Source organism: Sus scrofa, chromosome 5, assembly GCF_054392235.1.
Source record: "Sus scrofa isolate SSC_HxYL_T2T_F1_AM1 chromosome 5, Sscrofa_HxYL_maternal_Yorkshire_Landrace_v2.0, whole genome shotgun sequence".
Lineage (NCBI taxonomy): Eukaryota > Metazoa > Chordata > Mammalia > Artiodactyla > Suidae > Sus > Sus scrofa.
Window position 1 is genome coordinate 1,029,353 of NC_139387.1, and position 22,594 is coordinate 1,051,946.

The 22,594-nt window shown below is 54.7% G+C and overlaps 3 long non-coding RNA genes across 3 annotated transcripts; 2 read left to right on the plus strand and 1 right to left on the minus strand.

Moving 5' to 3' along the window:
- Positions 1 to 14,855: 14,855 nt before the first annotated feature.
- LOC146403059 (uncharacterized) lies at positions 14,856 to 19,719 on the minus strand. Its single transcript, XR_014845357.1, has 3 exons — positions 18,062 to 19,719; positions 17,254 to 17,451; positions 14,856 to 16,956 (listed from the first exon to the last, which is right to left on the minus strand). It is a non-coding gene; the product is annotated as an uncharacterized LOC146403059 (long non-coding RNA).
- LOC146403060 (uncharacterized) lies at positions 15,340 to 17,984 on the plus strand. The gene is made up of 3 exons (XR_014845356.1): positions 15,340 to 15,543; positions 16,149 to 16,328; positions 16,509 to 17,984. It is a non-coding gene; the product is annotated as an uncharacterized LOC146403060 (long non-coding RNA).
- An 89-nt stretch (positions 19,720 to 19,808) lies between the features above and the next one.
- Positions 19,809 to 20,934, plus strand: LOC146403061 (uncharacterized). The gene is made up of 2 exons (XR_014845355.1): positions 19,809 to 19,945; positions 20,724 to 20,934. It is a non-coding gene; the product is annotated as an uncharacterized LOC146403061 (long non-coding RNA).
- The last annotated feature ends 1,660 nt before the right edge of the window (positions 20,935 to 22,594 follow it).

Genomic DNA, 22,594 nt, shown 5'->3' on the forward strand with positions numbered 1-22,594 from the left:
GTCTGTGGGGGCTTCAGGTGAAGGCGCCTGAAAAGGCGGACCTCGTGGGGGCCAGACTGAGTCAGCGCTCCCAGACGCTCCGGTGCGCAGCCTCCGGCCGGCAGGGTCAGGGGTGTGGGAACCAGGTGTGCGGAGCACGAGGGGAGGGGGGGACAGACTGGAGGGAGAAGCAGAATTGAAAGGAAAGCAGTATCTGCCTCATTGGCCTGCAGTCTGACTCCAGGGAGGAGGCAGGTGTATGTCTTCCAAATCATACCTCAGTTTCCCTGGATCTTTCCTGGGGCGGGGGCGTCCCCTCTCCTTTCAGGAGGACCTGGGGGGATGTAGCTGGATCTCAGAGTACAGCCCAAGCTGACGGAGCCCTGAGGCTTCAACACACACACAAGCACACGCAAAATGCACACACATGCACGGACACGTGAAAGCCCCTGCTCTGGGGATGGGGACATGAGCTTTGCTCTTGTGGGGTCCCTTGAGACTGTCCTCGGGGCTCAGCCAGGGCGCCCCGGGTCTTGGGAAGAGAGAGGAACGCAGGAGAACCAGAAACTGTATTTTTGTTCCCTTTCCCTGCAGGGAATTGAGGAAAAGCTTAGACCGAATTTATTTTTTTCCGAGAACATGAGAGAGAAGGCACCTGTTCCGCTTCTGTGGGAAAGTCGATCCTTCTCAGGATAAAGTGTGGTCTTGGGGACCCTCCATCTGCTCAGAAGCTGGAAAATTCTACATCCAAAGTCTCAGAAGGAGCATTTCATTGTTTCTGAGTTTTTTATCTTTTTCCCGAGACTATTAGGAAAACAGTCCAACTGTACAAATAGCCAACACACAAAGGTGAAACATTTCAGAGACATGCTTTAGACAATCGCGGCTTTATTAAGAAGCAAATTCTTCATTTTTCTTTTGCTTACGTTACACAAGATTTAAGAAAATTGTTTCCTTAAGGGCTGCAAGTCTGTGAGGAAAAGATATGTTTATACACAATGTGTTGGAATGTCCACTGGAACATACTTTTAAAGACGTTTAAAAAGAAGAGTCAAAAGCTGAAAAGAAGACTCGTAAATGACAGACTTGTAGAATCGGCTCGTGCATTTTCACTGGATCGAACTCCCCCCATCCCAGCCCCGCAGGGTCTTTAATAGCCTCTGAGTCTAGGGGGGGCGTGAGAGTGTGGGTGACAGCAAGCTGTCTCCACGGTGACCAGCAGCAGGTGACGGAGGCACGCAGGCTGCCTGGGTCACCACCCTTTGCATCCGATGGTTGTGCTGCTGCTTCCAGACTAGGCTGGTTTATAAGCCAGGTGCTGGCCGAGGTCCCGTGGAAGCCCTTGGACGTGCCCACGTGTGAGGTCGAGGAGGGCCACACAGCAGCACGTGAACGCCGACTCCGGCTGGGGGCTGCCTTTCCTCCCTCCTGGCCCATCTCCTGAGCCACGTGCCCCGGGCTTCTCTGGGTGCCCCAGGTCTGGGGGTGGGGTGGCATGGGGGAGGTGATAAGGGGTCCTGGGGGGGCACAAGGAGGGGTGACCTGAGGTCCCGGGGGGCACACGGGGGAGCAAGTGTGTGGGGAGGAAGGCGATGCAGGCTGAGGTCTGGGGGGCTGCAGAAGCGGGGGCAGTTGGCAGAGCTGAGCTTGCACAGAATGCCAGCGTGGATCCTTCTAGAAGGCTTGAGATCGGAAAGACGTAGGCTAAGCGTCCAGAGAACAAGTGAGGCGAGGGCAGGCTGTCCTTTAGGCTCGGACTTTCCCCTCCAGGGTCTGCCACCCAGAGGCTCTTGGCGTGGAGACGCCTTCTCAGGGGCCGTTGGAGGCACGACACCCAAGGCTTCGGATGGAAATGCTGGCAGCCGCGGTGGCCTTTTTCTGACATACGATCCCGTCCAGTTTGGAGAAACAGCAGGTTGAGAACCCCGGGCCCCGCGTCCTTCCGGCTTCAGCCGCCTGCGGGCCTCCCCCCACCCCCCGCCGCCGTCGAAAGGACCCTCGGACCCACTCCTCTTCTGCCCTTTCCAGTAACTGAAGCTGCGTCCACACCCTGGAGCGGAGGGGAGAGGCGTGGGGCCGATACAGAATCGAAGGAGAGAAGACATAACATTCGGGGAGTCAGGTTGAAAATCTGTGGTTATTTGTAAAAATGTGAGAATCTGCACATCTTGTGTAGAAGTGGTTTGATCTCTACAGGGTCTCAGCAGTCACACCCGGCTTCCGGGCTTTTTCCTTATTTTGATTAGCTGACGATGGTGACCTGGCGACGCCGTCGCATGCACCGCGGCGTCTCTGCTCCGTGTTCCTTCTCTTTCAGGAACTAAGCGGGAATTCCCGGCTCCCCTGCACTCTGAGCTTTATCACCGTTTGCACATCGTGTAAACTCCAAAAGAGAGCGGATTTAAAGAGAGTCGGTGCTGAGTGGTTCACGTGTGGCGCAGCGGGTTAAGGATCCCGCCGTGTCACTGCTGGGGCGCAAGTTCGATCCCTGGCCGGGGAACTGCGGGCGCTGTGGGCGCGGCCAAAGGAAAAAGGTCGGTGCTTAGAGCAAAACTCCTGCCGATTCCCACAGCAGACTCTTTCTTTGATGGAACTTTTCCGGGGGTGGCTGGCCTGGGGAACAGAGGCCTCCCCTCCCTTCCAGCTCTGACTGGGGGGGGGGGTCCACGTTGGGGGTCTTGGCCTTAGGGGCGCAGAAACACGTGCTTGGTTTTCCATCCAAGCTGGCGTGTCCGGGGGCTGATGCAGACCCTGTGCCGTAAAATGGGCCCCGCGAGCCCCGGCATCACACAGGTGCCAGCACCCCTCCTCCAGCACCGAGTGCTTTGGGACCGCCGGGCTCTGCTCTGGACGTGGGGTCGCTGTGACGGGACGTGGCACCCGTGTGGGACGCGGTGAGGACCAGGCCGTCATGCTGCCTGTGCTGTCCAAAGCCTTTTGTTCCCAAGGCCGTGGTGAGAGTGAAGGGACTGGGGGCTGGTCTGATTCAGGAGGCGGGGGCTCCGGGCCGGAGATCAGAGCAACTTGGGATGGAGGCTTTGACCCTGACTCGATGGGGAGGGCTCCAGGCTGCAGGTGGGGGGCGTGGAAGCAGGGGAAGTCCTAGGGGGGCAGCTGAATGGGACATGGCCACCCTGTGTCCAGCTGGGCTTCGGCAGCAGGCTCCGACCTTGGCCGACCACTTGGAGAAGAGGGGGGTCGAGGCTGGGCAGGTCCATAAGGGGGTCAGGTCTGTGTCCGTTCCTGCCCCAGGGGAATGTGGGGACCTGAGCCTCGCGGGAGATGGGACCGAGGGGGTGTGGGCTTAGATCTAAGCCGCCTGGTGGTCCTGGGCTGCGAGCCGTTTCCTGGAGCACAGGCGGGTGTTTCCCCATCGCCGTTCTCCTGAGTGTGGATCAAGTTCAGTGTTGCGAGAATCCGTCTGCGTGGGGAAAACTCATGGCTCCGTGCCCCTCTGAGCGGGCAGAGCAGTGGGTGCCCATCAGCCCCTGGGCCAGCAGAGGAGTCAGCCTGAGGGACACGCAGTCCTGGCTGTGTCGTCAACGCCTCTACTTTTGTTTGCTTTCTGCAGCCCTCCAGAGGTCACCTTCCCCACCTGCAGAGCCAGGCGGGGTCTCCTGCCCTTCCCAGCGACCCTGGCCGCTCCCGTCCTCACTCCTGCTCCTGGGTGGGGGCCTTTGCTCCGGGACCCCTTCTCCCCTCCAGCGTCCCCTCCTGGAGAAGCAGCGCTGTGCAGCCTCCACAGAGGGCAGCTGGTTGGTGCTGGCCCGTGAGGACATTCCATCTCTCTGACCCGGTCAGTTTCAGGTAGAGTGGCTGCCCTAGGGGGACGCGAGCAGGGACCCTGTCACTTCCACCAGGAGCGTTGGGGCCTGGGTTCCCCTCTCCCCCTGCTGAGCACAGAGTAATGGAGCCGAGAGCTTCTGGACAACACGTTATGATCCAGGAGGAAGCCGGACTGTGTGAAGACACCCAGTGGTAGGCACAGTGAAGAATCCTGAAGAATCGCACCTTTGGGGACTCTGATCTTCTGGATCATGCCCAACCTGAAGCCCACATTAACTCTGGGATATTCATTTACATGAATTAACAGACTTTCTCTGGTTTGATGCATGTAAAGTAACATATGTAAAATAAACCACATAAGTTACAAGACATTATAATAAAACGAAAAACCCGAGGGGGAGAAAAACCCTGGGAAGCTAGTGTCCAACCAAAGCATGAGAATGTTCTTTAAATAATTTTTTTGACTCAGGTACATGTCTCTTTCTTATTGGTTTCTGTATATCCTCTGTACTTTGTCGTTAGCTGTGTCATTAACAGCATTTGATTTATGACTTTTTTCATAATTTTTATGTTGTCTTTTGATGAGCAGATCTCTATATTTTAACACAATCAAATCAATCAGCGTGCAGTTCTCTGGTTAGTGTTTCATATGTTTGCTTATTTGCTTTAAACAACAGTTCTCTACCACACAGGTGGTTTTATGTCATCAGAGTCCCAGAATTTTATTATTATTATTATTTTGTCTTTTTAGGGCCACACCCATGGCATATAGAAATTCCCAGGTCGGGGGTCGAATTGGAGCTGCATTTCCCAGCCTACACCACAGCCACAACGACGTGGGATCTGAGCCGAGCCTGCGACCCACACCACAGCTCACGGCAACGCTGGATCCTCAACCTTCTGAGCGAGGCCAGGGATCAAACCTGCCTCCTCGTGGGTATTAGTTGGGCTCGTTACAGCTGAGCCGCGACAGGAACCCTGTGGTCCCAGAATTTTAAGATTTCCCCTCTCACAGTTCATCCATATGGAATGTTGCCTGTGTTGTCAGGTGTGGAATCCACGGCACTTCAGCTGTAAGAATTATGTATCTTTTAGGTAACCTTTTTGGATTAAGAAAGTTTTAGTCTACTGGTATTTTACAATCCAGAAAGATTGGATTTTATGAAATACCTTTTTGCATATTTTAAGATAATTATAAGGGTATTCTCCTTTAATGAGTAAATTTGGCGAGATGTAATTATATACTTTTCTTACAGAAACCCACTCCTTGGATGAAACCACATAACTACTTTTATAGATGACTCAATAATTTTACTAACATTTTTGCTTAGAGTTTTAGCATCTATGTTCTGTTTTGTTATCAAAATTCTATTTGGCTCCTTGAAGGATTTGGAGAATATTTATTGCTTTCCTAGTCCTTGCAAGAATTTTTACAAATATGATCTGTCCTTGGAAGGGTGCTAGCATTGACCTCTAAAATCATTTGGATCAGGTGTTTTTTTAAGTACGTGCTAGATTTATTTGATGTTTGTAGAAATATCGGTTTCTATTGCTTCACCTGTAAGTTTCAATTTCTTAAAAGAATGTGTATTTCATTTAAGTGTTCAAATGTATCCTAGAAATTTGTTCAAAGTATTCTTTGTAGCTCCAGGAACTATACTCAGTATTGTGTAATAACCTATAAGGGGAAAGACTCTGAAAAAGAATATATGTATGTGGGAGTTCCCGTTGTGGCAAAGTGGAAAAGCGTCTGACAAGTATCCGTGAGGTTGCAGGTTCGATCCCTGGCCTGGCTCAGTGGGTCGGGGACCCGGCGTTGCTCTGGCTGTGGTGCAGCTCCGATTCAGCTGCAGCTCCGATTCAGCCTGTAGCCTGGGAACCTCCATGTGCCAAGGGTGTGGCCCCAAAAAGACAAAAAACCACCCCAAATGTGTGTAGAACTGAGTCCCTTTGCTGTACACTTGACACTTGGCCACGACATCGTCAGTCAACTGCGCTCCGATAAAAAATAAAATTAGACTAATGATCCACATAGAAAGTGTCCTCCTGCTTTTTCACTCCGTCCGCACCGGCCACCTCCCGCTCCCTTGTTAACACGTCCTACTTCCTTTCCTCTGCTCACCTGTCCCGCCAGACCCCGGGCTCACGTGGTGGCTCTTTCCACGGGACCCGCGGCGAAGCAGCTCAGCGTTTCCTTGTTGCTCTTTCTCTAAAACCTTTAGTTCATTCGTTCACTTCTGGGCAGAGTTTCTTAGAGCCCCAACTTTTTTGTTTTCTCTATGTTCCGTTTCTACATCCTGGGTTTGAATTCTATGTTTGCTCAGAGCGCCTCGTCCCCGGAATCTTGCCCGGCTCGGTGTGTCACCTGCTCCGCATCCTTCACCTGCAAGTGTTGCTAACTTGCCTTCAAGACTGTATCTGTCTGTTTCCAAGGCTGTGAGTGTAAGTGTGTCATCTGTTGGTGGCTGACTCGCCTGGCGATCGTGCATCCCGGACCTTCCCCGACACGTCCCAGGAGCCCAGGCCGGATGCTTGCTTCTGTCCGGCTCCCTACGGAGGGGCCACCTGCCTTGCACGGCTTGACGGCTGGACGCTCGCTTCGGGCTCCCCTTCTGACACGTTTAGGTGAGTCCCTCAGCCATGTTGTCCAGTTTATTGACGGTGCTCTCTTGAGCCGTTGCCCATCCACTGAATTATGTGAACAATGACAATTTTCATGTCGGGGTTTTTTTTTTTTCCTATTTCTGCCAATTCATTGCTGACAATATCCTGTTTCTTGCTCATTTTTTTTTATTTTTCGAATTTCAGTTGTATTTCTTTAAGCATTTTGCAGGTGGTTAATTTCTGCTGTACGGTTTATGGTCTTCCACGTTAAGTCCACGTGGGGACATAGTTTGTTATGTCCCTGCTGACCTGCTTCTGGGAGCTTCCCTCGCGTGTCGGGTGATTTTGGGGTGTGAGCTCCTTTGGGGGTGACTTTACTCTCTGGACACCACGAAGGTCACACTGAGAATGACTCTCCCCAAAGAGGACTGTGCAGTTCCCTCCGCTTCTGGAGACACGGCTGTGCCGGGAAGCCCCTGCTGGACCGGCCGGACCTCAGGCGGCCACCCTGCCCCGGTCACCGCCCCGCTCTGTTCAGCCCGACTTTCTGGTCCCCCCCTCTTGGCAACTCCCCTTGCTCCCTGAGTCCCTGAAAGAGGAACAAAATCATGTTCTCTGTGGGATGCAGGAACTCTTGCCCTAAGTGTATAGATGGTGTTTCTTGCTCCAGGGGAGGCCATGGCTCCGGCGGGGCTGACACCGGCCTCCTGGCCCCACGTGTCGCCGGGCTCTGAGCTCACCCCCCGGGCTGGTCCGTAGCAGCGTTATTGCCCCACCCCAACCCCACACGTGCCGGTGGGTCCAAAGGTGACATGAAACGAGGGACCGAATGCACCTGGGCCGGGGGGACCCTGCGCAGCCCCGGACTCTCAGGTCTTCATACGTGACGATAAATGACAGCCATCCGTCGTGATGACCGTCCGCAAAGATTGTTTCCCGAGAATTCGGTCGGCTTCTGCCGCTGCATTTATTTTGCATCGTAAGTGGGGGTTATGTCTGTATCCATCCCTTTGTGACGGCTCGGGCCTCGTCTAAATGAACTAAATTCGGAATCGGTGGAATGAAGCTCTCACGAGAACCTTGTGCCTTCTGAAGTTGTTGCTCTGGCCGTTAATTCTTGCCGATGATTCGATAATGCAGCGATCAGGCTCTTTTTTTTTTTTTTTTTTTGTGCCTTTTCTAGGGCGGCTTCCCGTGGCATATGGAGGTTCCCAGGCTAGGGGTTGAATTGGAGCTGTTGCTCCCAGCCTACACCAGAGCCACAGCAACGCAGGATCCGAGCCGTGTCTGCAACCTATACCACTGCTCACGGCAACGCCGGATCCTTAACCCACTGAGCGAGGCCTGGGATCGAACCCGAAACTTCGTGGTTCCTCGTCAGATTCGTTAACCACTGCGCCACGAAGGGAACTCCTCAGGCTCTTTATTCAAAGCAGGATGATGGAACCTGTGCTGCGGACTCGCCCCCTGCGTCAGTGTTCCGTCCAGTGACCCGGCTGCGCTGTGGTGGCGGCTCCAATGAGTTCTTCCAAACGCGTGCGGCTCCCGGGAGCTGCGGCTCCAGCTGCTCTGGAAGCGAGCGGGGCCTTGACTGCTGGAAACACGTCAGGACGAGGTCATTGTGGGCGTGGGCGGGCCCGAGTCTGGGGCCCGGTGCCCTTGCTGAGGAGAGGGCCCGAGTCTGGGGCCTGGTGCCCTTGCCGAGGAGAGGTGATGTGCACACAGGCCCAGAGAGGGGCCAGAGGTCCGTGTGCCGTGTCTGCTGGCTGAAGACCCCGGGGTTTCTGGAACCACCAGAAGCGAAGCCAGGGACCGGGGCCGGGGGGACCCTCCCTGGAGCCGTCAGTGGGAGCACCGCCCGGCTCTGTCCTTGGCCTTGGCCGTCTGGCCTCCACCGTGAGAGGACAGAGCTTTGTCGTTCTGAGGCCCGGCGTGCGAGGTTCTGTGTCACCGCAGCCCCGGAAAACGCACGCGGTCCCTGTGCGCTGATGTCCCTTTGGGCTCCCGGTGAGGCCAGGCCACCATCAGGAGGCGGGTCGGGCAGTTCGTTCCCGACTGACCCCGGGTCACCACAACCCTTTCATCTTCCCAGGGGACGTGGCACCACGACAAAGTCCTGCCGAATCCGTCAGCAGCATTAAGGTTTCTCCCCACCATATCCTCCTTTGCCTGTGTTCCAGCACCTGCTCTGGTGCAAGCTGCGGTTCCTGCTTGGAGGGAGTGGGGCTGGCGTCCTCCAGGCCCAGGGCAGGGCAGCTTTCCCGCACGGGCTGGTGGCAGACAAGGCTGAGCAGAGGAGGCTGGACCTGGCCAGGCCACACCCCGGGCAGCCACGGGCCCTGCGCCCACGCTTCCTGTCCAAGTCGTCCCTTGCTCTCCACCCGGACCCCACCCTCACTGGCCGGAATCACGCACGTTCAGTTGCGGGGTCCTCACTGTCGGGTCTCCGCCTCCCGCCCCCCACCAAGTGCTGCCCAAGAGACACGGCTTCTCACCTTCCGCTGGCGCTGGGATGTGTGGGCCCTGCCAGACCCTGCAGCCAGCTTAACCTCTCAGGCTCCAGCTGCACCCTGGAGCCCCTGCCCAGGACACAGAGCAGGGCTGAGGGGCATGGCTCCCAGCCGAGGGGCCCCTCCTGACTGGGGCCCAGCACACGCGATGCCTTGGCCATGACAGAAGGTGGCTGGTGCCACCCCATGTGCAGGTCCATCCCAGCCACAGGCCAGGCATGGGGGCTGGGGGCCATGTGCACCCTGCGGGACCCTGCTGTCACCGTCAACCGGTCTCCCCCAGGGACAGGGCTGAACGGCGTCCGCCGTTGCTGCCCCGTGGGGATACCGGTCGCGGCTGTCGCTCTGAGCTCTGAGCACTATGACAGCCATGCTGCCGTTTCATGGACCATTAGCAATTTGCTAATATTGTTTTAGTTTGCAAATTAGTGCAGTTCCGTGAGTGCAGGAAGGGTCCGTGGCTGCCATCCATCAAACGGAACTTGTCATGCATGAGATGAAAATTGTTTCTGGGCTTTGAGGCTCCACTGCAATTACTGGGACCCAAACTGGGGGTGGGGGTGCGGCTGCAGCGCACACATGGCTGTTCCATCACCTTCGTGCCTGAGGCGAGAGGGAAGCCCGCCAGAATCGCTGTCCGGGGCTCGAGTCCCGGGGTTCCAAGCAGAGCCCTCGGGCAGCACCGCTTTCAGAGGGGAAATGGGACCCCGAGGCCCCAGCCCGGCTCCCAGCTCCAGAGCCAAGTGACGCCCGGAGCTCCGCTGAGGGCCCAGGGGACACTCTTCCTGGGATGCCGTTGTCACCTGTCTTTGCCAGCTTTCAGCGCCAGCGCGTCTTCCTGTTAAATGCTTGAATGAGACCCTTATGAAATGTCTGCTCAGTGACCCCGCGGCGTTTTTGTTTGGAGGGCAGAGAGGGTTTGGGAGCCGGGGTGGGTGTGACGCTGCTCTGATCACTGCTGTTCTCGTTGTTGTTAAGTGTCCCGTAATGACTGTAATACAATCCCACCAGGAAGATTCAGTGAGGCCTGGCGGCTAAGGCCACACGCCGGTCGGGGAGCCACCGATCCCCCTTTATTACAAGGGCTGTAAGGATCGGCTCGCTTGGTCACCGGTGCAGCCAGTCCTGCCACGACTCCAGCAGCGGCTGGACGGTACCCACCCGCTTCATGTGCTGAAGCCCGAACCCCCAGGACCTGAGCGTGTCTGTGGAAGCAGGGCTGTACAGAGGTCATTAGGTTAAATAGGTCACAGGGCTGGGACCCTGGGAGGTCTGGGGTCCTTCCAGGGAGAGGCGGTGGGACCCAGACAAGCACAGACCGTGTGAGGAGACGGCACCCACGGCCCAGGACAGAGGCTCGTCTGCGGTGCTCGTCACGCAGCCCGAGCTGGCGCTGGCACTCCCGCGTCACAACGAGGGCGCAGGCTCCCTCGCGTCCCGAGCCTCAGGGCTTGGGTTCCAGCTGGACCGGGAGCCTCGGAGCCTGCACGCGGGCAGTGGCCGCTCCTCTGAAGAGAGGTGACCGGATTCTAGAAGTGACACACACCCTTCTGGCAAAGCCCTGGGGCCGCGGGGACCGCCAGGCCGGTGCTCCTTCTCCCGGGACGGAAATCCACCGAGAAGGGCGGGTGTCTGAACATTGTCTGCACCTGCTCTGCGCCCTGTGCCCCTCAGCAGGGGCATGGTTTCTCTGGTGGACACGGGCGGGTCTGCGCGTCACCCAGGCCACCCATCCTTCCGTCCCGACGGGCATTCCTGGCGTCCTTGTTTCTCCCGTCGGGCACATGACGATTCCTGCAGATGCCGCTGCGGAGCTGGAGAGACTCCAGCTTAGAGTGGACGCAGTTTTAAAGGCTGGCAAATACGATAAACGGCTCTGCCTTGGGGGGGTGGGGGGGGCTTCCTTTTGCTGGAGGTGCCCCCCCCCGCCCCCCAGCACGACCTCGCGCTGGTCGTCGGCAGCCCTTCCAGTGTTTCTCGCTAACGTCACAAATAATCGTTTCCGCGTTCACCTTGTCTTCACTGAAGTCTCCTGAGGGTGAGGTTCCTTTCTTGCTTATTCTCTGTGTGTTCTTCTATTTGCTTCTGTCTAGAGCTGGCCCATCTTTGGCTCGGTGGAGGTTTTGTGTGGACTTTGAGAAATTTCATATTTTATAGAAATTAATTTTTGCTGGCAGAGGTGATGCAGCGAGGTATTCCAGCTTGTAATCGCGCATTTGTCTTCTCCGCGTTCCCTTTGAATATTTGTGGACAACCAATTCTTTCTTTTTTGTGTCAGGGTTAAGTGCTTTTTAAAATAAAATATACCTTCCCCACCAGAACCATTACAACTCTTCTCTAGTACTTTTTTGGATCCTTTAAAGAGTGAACTCATTGACCTTCTGGAATTTCGTTTGTATTAAGGAGAGGCCCACCCAACCCAGTGCTTCGTTAGTGACTCAGCATGACCTCACGGATAACCCATCTTTAAGCTCAGGGTTTAAAATGATGCCTTTCAGTGTGGAAGAAGGGAGCTCTAGTGAGTTCAGCTGTTTATGTGACAGAACCCAGCTGCCCTCCGGTCAGTGAGGACAGACACCAAGCACCTACTATGTGCCAGCAGTGCTGTTCTTCTGGGGCCACGGGCTGAGAGGCAGGCCAGTCCTGTCCTCTATCTGGCAGGGAAGCAGCCAAAGCTGCTGTTAGGATGTGTGGCCGGCGGACGGGCTCACAGCCCTTAGGTCTGTGCTGGCCGCATATACAAGTCTCTTCTGGTTGCTTTTTTTTTTTTTTTTTCCTTTTCCTTTTTTTCTTTTTAGGGCGGCACCTGCAGCATATGGAAGTTCAGGAACTAGGGGTTGAATCAGAGCTGCAGCTTCAGGCCTCCGCCACAGCAACACCAGATCTGAGCCACGGCTGTGACCTGCACTGCAGCTCACGGCAACACTGGATCCTTAACCCACCAAGTGAGGCCAGGGATCGAACCCACATCCTCATGGACATGATGTCAAGTTCTTAACGGGCTGAGCTACAGCAGGAACTCCTCTTCTTTATATCTATATCTATATCTAAAATCTTATTCAAGAATATATTATCATTACCTATTTCATATGTAATATTTAAAACACAATATATTATAAAGCTATATATTATAGAAATACATGCATAATATGTTATACAAAGCGTATATTATTATTTACTACACAAGTACAATATGTTATAATAGTGTAATATATATCACATATTTATATTTTATATAATGTATACCTTACTATGCTATAATGTTAATAACTGTATTTTATGAAATGCAACGTATTATGTATATTTATAGTTATATGAATCATATACCGGCGGACTTCATTTTATTGTGCTTTGCTTTACTGCACTTTGCAAATGCTGCATGTTTTACAAGTTGAAGGTCTTTGGCGACCCTGCTTTAAGCAAGTCTCTCGGCCCGTTTTTCCCACAGCCTCTGCTCACTTCTTATCTCTGTGTCAGGTCCTGGTACTTCTCGCGATATTTCAGACTTTTCCGTTATTGTTACGTGTGTGCCCGTGACGTGTGATCAATGATTTTGACGTTTCTACTGCGTGATTATGACTCACTGAAGGCTCAGCGGATGGTTAGCAATTTTTAGTTTTAATTAAGCTCCGTACCTGTTTTCCAGACACAATGCTTTGGCACACTCAGGGGACGATAGCATAGCATAAACTCAGCTTTTATGTCCACCGGGGAGCCAAACAATTCGTGTGCTTTTCTTTATTACGAGATTTGCTTCATCTGGGGGTCTGGAACGGAACGTGCCGTGTTTCCGAGGTGTGCCTGTGGATAAATACTTGCAGACACTTGGTGTCTGTTCCCGGAAAACCCTGTGTGACTCACAGGGTTGGGGGAGGATTAAAAGGGGGGAGACAAGAGCCGAGACTCTGGCTGGGAGAAGCCTGCGAGCCAGTGTTAGCACCGCGGCGTTTTATGGCGCTGAGAAATCAGCTGTACACGGGAGATGCTGAGAGCACGGAGAGGCACCTCGCGGGCCTGGGGAGCCGCCGGCAGAGGCCCAGGTGGAGTCAGGTGAGTGGAAGAGGTGGAGGGGTGGCTTGTCCCCAGCTCAGGACCAGGAGCAGAGCCGGGGTGGGGCGCCCGTCGGCAGGACATGGGCTGGGATGTGAACACCAGCTGTCAGGTTGGTGAGGATTAAAGCACCACGCAGCCGAATCGAAGTAAAACTGACAGTGACCCAAACTGGACATTAGTTAAAGGTTGGTGGAGGAGTGAATTATGCTTCAAAGAGGAGTCAGCTACACATGATCTGATACTTTCTTTCTTTCTTTTTTTTTTTCTTTTTTATGACTGCACCTGCTGCCTATGGAGGTTCCCAGGCGAGGGGTCCGTGGGAGCTGCAGCTGCCGGCCTGCGCCACAGCCACAGCCACGTGGGGTCCGAGCCGCACCTGTGACCCTCCCCACAGCTGTGGCAACCCACTGAGCGAGGCCAGGGATTGAACCCACATCCTCACAGACACTATGTCGTTGGGGTCTTAACCCGCTGAGCCACAGAGGGAGCTCCTAATTTTATGCTTTCAAGGTGGACTTTACGGAAACGATTCCCTCCAAAATCTCTAAAGGCAAAAACTGGCGTTTAGCAAAATGGATATGGTGGAAAAAAACAATTAACCGTACCTTTTCGAAAAGTAAGAATGCACTGTGTGTGGTCCCAGTGAGCACATTTCAGGAAAATTCAGTGAAAGAGAGTGAATACACAGGGACTCTCTTCCCTGTCCAAGCGCCGACTTTCGACCACAGAGTTAAGTTGGTTCAATACGATTTTGAAAACTCAGACCCAGTGGGTGCTCATCAGAACTGGCGTCATTTGGAGGAAAGCATTTGCATGCAGGTACCCTTCCCCGTGGAACGGCTGGTTCCAGGGCTGTGGCGGGGGAGGCGCAGAGTCCGGGGTGTCTCTTGTGTTGGGGTCAGAACTTGCTCCAAGGTCATCAGGCCTTTCCCCCAGGACACAGAGCCTCAGGCCACATCTGCTATCATTTAACTTTGCAACAATCACGGATGATAATAAAGAGGTGAGATCCTTGGGCTGAGAGCGATGAAACCAAGCTGTTAATGAAACGTGGGCCGTGGAAGCCCTTCCCTGGGGCCGGAAGTTGGGGGGTGAATGTGGCACCTGCACCTGGAGGCGGAGCGTCCGTGTCCTATTTATTACGCGTTCGACACTAAAGGGACGTGGCCTCCAAGCTTAAATTATACAGAACGGCCCAGCTCCGGCCCCTCACCTCCCAGGGAGTGAGCGTTCGGCTAAAACCCCTTAGCGCAGCTCACAGGTCACCTCCCAAGCAGGCTCGCCTGTGAGTGACCTCGGGAAGGAGGAAGTCACACGTCCCTCCAGAATCCGATGGGAACTGGGATGTTACCCCCCACTTCTAGCGTAAAAGGAGTCTGGATTCTAACTCAGGCAAGATGGGTCTTTGGGACACGCGTCTACCCTCTGCTCCATCTGCTGACTCTCCCAATAAACTCGCCACTCCCGCTCCAGCACCTCGTCTCTTGTTTATTGCCCTGTCGTGCAGGGAGCAGCACAAGCTTGGACTCAGTAACACCACCGCCAGAGCCATTATTGGTTTGGGTGAAAGTGATGGATGAGTGCTCACTTTAGAGGGCTGTTTTTTTAAACTTCATTATTTAAAATTTTTTATTTTGAAATAATCTCAGACTTAAAAAAAATGCAAAAGGGAAAAAAAGCCAGAGTATACAAATGTTTAGTTTCTAATTTTGTTTTGTTTTGTTTTGTTTTTTAGGGCTTTACTTGCAGCATATGGAAGCTCCCAGGCCAGGGATTGAATCAGATCCGAAGCTGCCGGGCTACACCACAGCCACAGCAACACCAGATCCTTTAACTCACTGAGACAGGCCAGGGATTAAACCTACATCCTCATGGATGCTAGTCAGGTTCGTTACTGCAAGCCACAATTGGAACGCCCATAAATTTTTTAAAAGAGAATTTTATTAAGGAAAATAGGGAATCATAAAAAGTCCTAAATAAGCAAAAAGAGAGAGGGAAAGAATCAAGAAGTTACAGAGAGGACAAGGAGAAAGCAAATAACAAGAGCCTTACACTAAAAACATGTTACCAGCAGTCCCTTACTGCACATGGTATAAAGACAGCAGTTTAAAGAAAAAAAATCAGGTCATATTAAAAGAACAACAACTATTTACAAGAGGTGCATTTTAAATAGGCACAGAGGAAATTTGAGCATCGACAATAACAGGGTAACAGCAAGTGTATATCCCATATGTCCAAACCAAAGGAAACAGGAGGTTTCACAAATACCAGACACGTGAGACTTTGAAGCTAAACCTATTAGTAGAGAAAATAGCATTTCCTGACGCTCAGAGGGCCAATTCAACAGGAAGTGTGAGTGTTTTGCACGTTTAAGCATTTACCAGCGTGTAAATTTGCAAAGAAAAGTAGACAAATCAACCTTTATTTCGAGGAGTTTTCACACGCCTCTCTCAGTAACTCCGAAAAGGAGAAGAAAAAAATCCAGGAGCCTCCAGACAGCTGAGGAACTTGAGTCCTGCTCACCCAGTAGATGCTGAGAGCACGGAGAGGATCAGACCTCTGCCGGACGTGCCAGGCCGGGGGACTCCAAGGGCTGAGCACTTTTTGTAAAGTAGGTATAACTGGGATGCTCTTTTCGTCTCATCACACCCGGAGCCAGGGCTCAGGGAGCCGCCGAGGAAATCGGGCTGAGAGCAGGCCGGGGAGACGCGCACCGCGGCGCTGGTTTACCCACCAGGACCCTCTTCCTGACCCCAAAGAGCCCGCAGGGCGAGGGGGAAGCACGGGGGCGGGGGGTACAGTCCGCCAACAGTCCAGGGATGACCCCTCCCCGCCCCCAACCCAAAAGCCGGGACTCCACCCGGATTGGCTGTGGGCAGCCTGGAGCCTCCCGGACCCTCCCCGGGGACGCGTTCAGATGGTGCCACTTTCAGTCAAGACATTTCCCCCCCCCCCCCCGGGAAGCAAAGCCCAGCTATTGTTCTTAAATCGTCTTTTTGCAACATGTTATCAGAGCCTCCTGGCTGTGGAACATTTGGAATATGTACACAAATAGAAAAGCTGCAAATCGCCAGCTTCCACAGCCCCGTCCCCTGGGGACAAATCCTTGCTAAACGCTGGGTAAATTATCCCAATCATTTTTCATTCACGCATTTTACATTGTTGAGAATATAAAATACGTGGCGTTTTTAATCTGCTCTCCGTCTTAAAATTCAGAAAGAAAATGCTTAATGCTCTTCTTGAAAGCCGCACGTTTCCTGACCTGACGTCGAAATGACACTGTCACGTCCCGCTCTGATCACCGCTCACGCCGTGACTCGCTGGCTCAGCTTGGCCACCCAGCAGCAGAGCGTGGACTCGGGAGCCAGCCCCGCCCTGGACACCAGCTCTGCCCAGGTGGGCAGCCCCACCTCGCGGGGGGCCTTGTTACTGCCTCCCTGAACCCCTATCCGAGCCTCGTGTCTCGGAGTCCCTTCCAACACGGGGGGTTCTGGGCATGGCTTTGAGCGGCAGGTGCAGGGAAGGGCGGATGTGCAGGGAGCGGGAGCCCAGGGGTCCTGCTTTTTGCATCCCCAGGAAAACAGCCAAGCTGGCGGAGGAGAGGTGGGGGGAGCCATCAGGGCCAGGTCGTCACAGCCAGCAGAGGTCAGAGCCGCCCGGTTGACCTGCAGACAGGTGGGAAACGACAGGTGGGAAACGACAGGTGGGTGGGTGAGTGGGGTTTCTATGGGGATGGCTTGTCACGCAGGTGTGGCGGCTGAGAGAGCCACTCACTTGTCCGGGACCGTGGGAGTCACGGCCCCCTCCCCTGTGAAGTGCAGGTAGCAGTGGCCTCCCGCTCCCAGGACGGTGACAAGGTGCAACATGAGTAACGAAGAGCAGAGAGCGCTGCCAGCAGGAGAGTAGCTTCATGAACATCTGCTCTTGTCATCACAGCCCTGGAGACTTTCCCGCCTCAGCCCTTTGCTTTTAATTCCCCGCTGTTACCCGCATGGATGGAGGGTCCATCCTTGGACGCATGGCCCTCCCCTTTGGACAAATCCCACGCATGCTTTTGCGCCGCTGCGCTCGGTCTGCCAGCAAGGGACAGCCCTGGTCACAGCTCCCGGCCTTTGCTGAGCTTGGAGCCGAAGTCTCGGCTGCACCGCACGCCTGGCCTCATCAGCCATTAACGACATGTCTCTGAACTTGTATTTATTTCCGTCCAGGTGTTGCACACACGGAGCCCCCTGCTCTGATCTCGTCTAGCTCTGCCTCCAGGGGGCGTCGTTTTCAGCTCTGGGGCTGAGTTCCTGAGCCCAGGGCTCATCGCACAATGGACCATAAATCGGGAGATGGTTGTTCAGGCAGGAGCAGTGACTTTATTCGGAAAGCCAGCTGACCGATGGTTCCAAGATCCATCTCCCCTCGGAGTTCAGGCTCCTTTTCTACACGTCTGTGTGGTGTTTGCAAACTTCTTATGGCAGAATGACGCCTGCGTGGCTGTCCCCTCAGGTCAGGCCACCACGTTCCTGTAAACCTGTCAGGAAACAGATATTATTCTCTGTTCTGCAACAGTTTATCTAAAAACGTCAGACTCTTCAAGGTCAGAGCCTTGAGAATAGGCTGTCCTGCGTATTCTGGGCTGCAGGCTGCGTCCTTTGGCCGGAGGTGCAGAGCCAGGGTGACTAAGCATGAGTGACAGGACAAAGGTTCAAGTTCAGGGAACAGGGACAGCTCTAATAAGGAGTCAGGTTTGTTCTTCCCTGTTGCAGGAGGGCTTTTGCTCAAGTCAAGTTCAAACAAAGGCTTCCCATCCGGGGCTCCTCGGTCCTTCCACCCTCCAGCTCTGCCACCTTCCAGGCGGCTTCCAAAGACCCTGAGCCCCCGTGCCTCTTGCTGGCAGACAGGGGACACGCATGGAGAGCCGTCCCCTGAGTCATGGGCCCGGCCTCAAGATGGCCCATCATGCCCACCGTGGTCCAGTGGCTGGTACCGTCTCGTGGCCGCCATGGGCCAAGAGGAAATGCGCTTTGGGAAGGCGCTGCCCAAACTGTGCCCTAGAGACGGCTGGTGAGCTTCTTACTATGCGGGGGGGGGCGGGGGGGGCACATTTTCTGGAACCCCCCCCCTTTTCACCCATTACTTACGCCTTCACTAGAGCATCACTCAGTGTCTGCCTCGCGATGGGACTGTCGCAGGTTTGATGACATTTCTTGTCATTGCCCGACGCTTTATCACCTGCAGACGCACCTCTGCTCGCATGCTTGTTTCTGTCGCTGGTTCACCCCAGGTCTGGGTCCCTGGGCTCGGCCAAGGTCCTGTGTCTGGCAGCTTCCTGCGCCCCCTTTCCCGAGTCTCCCTGTGCATCTCCTCCACAGGCCGGGCCAGGCCGGTCTCTCAGGGTTTCCGCGGGACCCTCTCTCTGCTGTTCCCGTGGGTGGTGTCGTGACGGACCAGGGCTCTGGCCTCCTTAACCAACAGAGACCGATAGGGGCCAGACTAGAATTCAGGCCAGGCTTTACTGGGGCCCCTGCTGCAGCTGGGGGGTGCGGGGGGAGTGAAAACAAGTAGCAGGTTCTCTTGCTCACTCCGTGAGGTGGGGGGCAAGCTGGTTCTTTAGATGGGGTGAGGTGGGGGGGCCCAGGGGCCAGAGGCGGGGCTTAGGTGGCCCGCCCCCTTGCTGGTGCTGTGTGCAGGGAGCCAACGAAGCTCCCATTTTTGCTCAGCTCTTCAAAGAGGCAGTTGGGTTTTTGGCCTTTTTGTATCTTGTACGTAATTGGCCCCAACTGCATGCATACAGCTATTTTTAGTCCCCAGTAGGTTCTTTGTATGCTGTTGCTGGAGGAGCTGTTTGCGTGGCCGTTGCGGGGCAGCCCGGGGCCCAGGCCACAGCCTGTCTCCGCGCAGCCTCTCCCAGTGAGGTCCGTGGGAAAGCCTCCTACCTCCAGACCCTGCTGCGGCCGGGACCTTCGTCTCCCTCCAGTCCTCCTTGGGGTTTCCTGCCAGTGTCCCGAACCCCACCTGACCCCTCCGAGCCCTCTGACCCCCAGCACAGGCTCCCTTCGGCCCAGCCCCCAATCTCCCAGCATCTCAGGGAGTGAGGCGCTGTCCACTCCGGCCCCAAACACAGGGGCCCTGGCCCCTCACCCAGCACCCCTCCAGCCTGCCCTGCTGAGCTGTCCTCCTGGTGGGGATCGCCCCCTCCAAGGGACCCCTCTTGGGGGGCGTCCAGCCTCAGGTGTCTGCACTGCTTCCTCTGTGAAGCCGCAGCCCCTGTGAAGGGCCCTGGGCCTGCGGCTGCCCCGGCCTCTCTCGCCAAGGGCTCGTGTACCTTCCTAATCAGCTCTCCAGGGGACCAGGCCCGGGAGGTGGCTCTCGCCCTGAGAGGGGGAGGTTGCTTGTCATGGCAGGTGCCTGCAGGACCCAGGGATCCCCGCTGGAAGGCCCAGGAACACGTGGAGATCCAGGTAATGAAAGCCCCGCAGTAAAACATGTAATTAGCTACAAACAACGCATTGTGTGGTGTCACCCTTCAGCAGATTCTAAATAAGCCTGGGCTGAGGAATCACTACCCTAGGCTCTGTGTTTGGCGAATTTCAACCCCCTGGAGAACTAAGCCGAGTAATTACCAGGCAGCTGAGAGGCCAGGCCAGCCCCTGCTTGGATCCTCAGGTCCCCGCTCCAATTAGTGGGAGCCGCAGCCCTGCCAAGGTTGTGACAGCGAAGCACGCCGGCCAGGACCAGCCTTCACTGTCGGGGGTCCCTTGTGTGTGTGTTCCTGCTCCTCCAGACACCCCAGCCAGTCGGGGGGAAGAACGTTTATTTAATGCAGGAAACCCTCATGGACTCTGGGTGGGCTGGGAATGCAGGAAACGGCCCAGCGAGCGTCCAAGTTCATGGTCATCAAGAGAGCAGGGCCAGGAGGCACCAACGAAACCGGAGCTCGGTCCCATCGGCGGACAGCGCAGGCCCGACTGCCGTCTTCTCAGCTGTTGAAAGGCCCCCCCCCCAACACTCAGCTAAAAGTGCAGGTAACCCTGCTTTGTCCCCACGCCTGTGTGTGGGAAGTGGCCTCGAGGACACCTGGCGGAGGCGTCTGTCTGGGCTCCGGGGCGAAGGCGCCTGAGGGCACAATCCCCGCACCTTCACACTGAGGGCTGCGGGCATCCAGAGCCCCTCGAAGCCCCTCCCTCACCCCCAGGGACCAGGGACCCCAGGCCCTGGAAGGAGGTGCAGGGGTGGCCCCAGGGTGTGTCCCGAGTGCCTTGTGCTCCGCAGAGAAGGGACCCTGGACACCAGCTGGAGTTGGGTGGACAGGAGGGGGCGTGCTCTGAATTCAGAGACCAAATTTCCTCCCGAAAATAGAAAGATACTGTCGTTTTCATCGTAATTTGACAAACGCGTTTCATTTCCAATCGTCGCCCGGAGAATGACAAACTATGATAAAGTGGCCAGAATGTTCTAGGTCCTTAGGGGGCCCGGGTCCAGATCCCGTGTTTAGGGCACAAGCTCTGGGGGTGGGGGGGGACCTCCGCCTGCCTCCGTGTCCCCACCTGGGAAAGGAGGCTCTCACACTGCTGTCCCCCAAAGCCCCCTGGTGGTCACACCGGGGGTCTGCGCTCCTAAAAGCTGCGCTCCGAGGCGGGCACGCCGGACACGCCCCCACGGGCCCCGGGAGGCTCCGTGATTGGACCGTCGGCGGGGAGGTCATTGCACCTGGATTTATTTACCCCCCTTTGTATCTGAGCAAGGAAATGCAGCCATCAATCAAAAAACTAATCATCCATTTCTGTTGCTTTCCATTAAAAGGGGCATTTCTCATCTGCTTGGCAAAATGAGTTACGAGCTCCATTGCAAACTTCACTTTCTGCTAAGTTCATCGGGGAGCACGCCCGTCGCAAGAAGCAGCAGCGGGCGGGGCCGTCGCCGCCCGCCCCACACGGCCGAGGCATCTTTATTCATTTTCGCTCTCTTATAAAATTAATAAATGTGGCTCCCCTGGGAGCGCTGGGTGTTTGGAGGACGATGTAATTTACTCAGGAGGAACCTGTCCTCCTGTTGCTCTGGCCCCACACTGCAAGACGACTAATATTTTCTGTCGCCTTTGTAGGACCGAATAGAAAAAAATCATAAAAATATGAATCATATTATAGATTTCCAGCTTGTGAATATTTTACAGTGGAATTCATCAAAAATTTAGGTCGGGGGCTGCTGACTCGGCTGCAGAAAATGCAAACCTGTGGCGCGGATCCTTGATTCATGAGAAGGAGAAACAAGACCGTTTCTGGAGCCGGGCAACAGGAATCGCTTTAACCATTATTGCCTTTCCTCTCTTCATTATTTATAGGAGACTTAGGGCCGGCGCGGAGCGCCCGGAAACTCCATTTTGAGCAAAGTTTGAGAAAATACGCCACCGTGGTGAACTTGGCTGGAAGCTATCGTGTTCCCTGGAGAATAAAACGTGTCTTTAGGCTTCAACGCACTGTGGGAATAGGTGGTCAGCTGTGTGGACGGCCAGCTGTGTGGACAGCTGGGAGGTGACCTGCTCGTCCTCCAGACGCCCCTCCTCTTTGCATGGATTCATGCTGTTTGTTTTCCCGAAAGCACTCACCCCGTCTCCTTGCCCTGACTGTATGCGGGTGTGCGTGTGTGTGCGTGCGTGTCCCCTGGATATGACGGGTTTCTGGTGTCCCTGGTCCACGCCTTCCTCTTTCTTTGCTTTTCCTGGTGCTGCCACAGCATACGGTGTCTCTACCCAGTGGTCCCTAAAACAGGTCCCAGGGACACAGGGGTCCCTGAGCTTCCATGGGGGCCCTTGGGACCCCGTGTTCAGGATGCTGTGAGGGCGCCTTTGCCATTTTCACTCTCATTCTCCCATGTGGTGGTGACATCACAGTCCACTGGAGGCGGCGGCGGCTGTGATGGTGCAGAAAGCTCTGAGCCCAGACGTCGACGAGACGCGGGCGAAAGCGCCAGGCAGTGCTGCTCTGGCCACGGACTGTCCCTTGTTTGGAAGAACAGTCGTTCTCCTTTCAAATATGTTGTTTACGGCAACCTATGTTTATTAATTACCGTCACTTTAAAATGAATTCATAGAGACGTTTCCAACTTCCTATTTTAATTTCTGAAGGCACAAATATCGATAGCCATAATCCACCTTAAAAACGCCCTTTGGACTTGTCCATGATTTTTAAGTGTGTAAAGACGTCCGAAGACCAGAGCCTGTGGGAAGCCCCCTGCCTGCCCCCAGCAGCGTGTTCCTGAGCCGCAGGTGCGGCTGGACTTGAGGCGGATGGACTCATCCTGCATATTTCCTTCGGCGACTGTTGCATGACTAAGGGTCACTCTTTTTTATTCGTATTGTTTGCTTTTTAGGGCCGCACCTGAAGCATATGGAGGTTCCCAGGCTAGGCGTTGAATCGGAGCTACAGCTGCCAGCCTACCCACAGCCACAGCCACGCCAGATCCTTAACCCACTGAGCGAGGCCAGGACTGAACCTTCAACGTCATGGTTCCTAGTTGAATTTGTCTCTGCTGCACCATGATGGGAACTCCTTTTCTTCATTTTTAAAAGTTTCATTGACGCATAGTTGATTTACAATGCTGTGTTACTTTCTCCTGTACACACTGATTCATTTACACGTATGCATTATTTTTCAGATTCTTTTCCCATAAGGAGG